Source organism: Bison bison, unplaced genomic scaffold (genome assembly GCF_000754665.1).
Source record: "Bison bison bison isolate TAMUID 2011002044 unplaced genomic scaffold, Bison_UMD1.0 scf7180017864316, whole genome shotgun sequence".
In the NCBI taxonomy this organism is placed as follows: Eukaryota; Metazoa; Chordata; class Mammalia; order Artiodactyla; family Bovidae; genus Bison; species Bison bison.
The window spans coordinates 3,759,370-3,760,293 of record NW_011494888.1 but is presented as its reverse complement, the minus strand read 5'-3'; positions in this window follow the sequence as shown (position 1 = coordinate 3,760,293).

The following is a 924-nucleotide window of genomic DNA, read 5'->3' as shown; positions in this document are numbered from 1 at the left end:
CATTAAAAAGATCATACACCATGATCAAGTGGGCTTTATCCCAGGGATGCAAGGATTCTTCAATATCCGCAAATCAATCAATGTAATACACCACATTAACAAATTGAAAAATAAAAACCATATGATTATCTCAATAGATGCAGAGAAAGCCTTTGACAAAATTCAACATCCATTTATGATAAAAACTCTCCAGAAAGCAGGAATAGAAGGAACATACCTCAACATAATAAAAGCTATATATGACAAACCCACAGCAAACATTATCCTCAATGGTGAAAAATTGAAAGCATTTCCTCTAAAGTCAGGAACAAGACAAGGGTGCCCACTTTCACCATTACTATTCAACACAGTTTTGGAAGTTTTAGCCACAGCAATCAGAGCAGAAAAAGAAATAAAAGGAATCCAAATTGGAAAAGAAGAAGTAAAACTCTCACTGTTTGCAGATGACATGATCCTATACATAGAAAACCCTAAAGATTCCACCAGAAAATTACTAGAAATAATCAATGACTATAGTAGAGTTGCAGGATATAAAATCAACACACAGAAATCCCTTGCATTCCTATACACTAATAATGAGAAAACAGAGAGAGAAATTAAGGAAACAATTCCATTCACCATTGCAACGGAAAGAATAAAATACTTAGGAATATATCTACCTAAAGAAACTAAAGACCTATATATAAAAAACTATAAAACACTGGTGAAAGAAATCAAAGAGGACACTAATAGATGGAGAAATATACCATGTTCATGGATTGGAAGAATCAATATAGTGAAAATGAGTATACTACCCAAAGCAATTTATAGATTCAACGCAATCCCTATCAAGCTACCAACAGTATTCTTCACAGAGCTAGAACAAATAATTTCACAATTTGTATGGAAATACAAAAAACCTCGAATAGCCAAAGCGATCTTGAG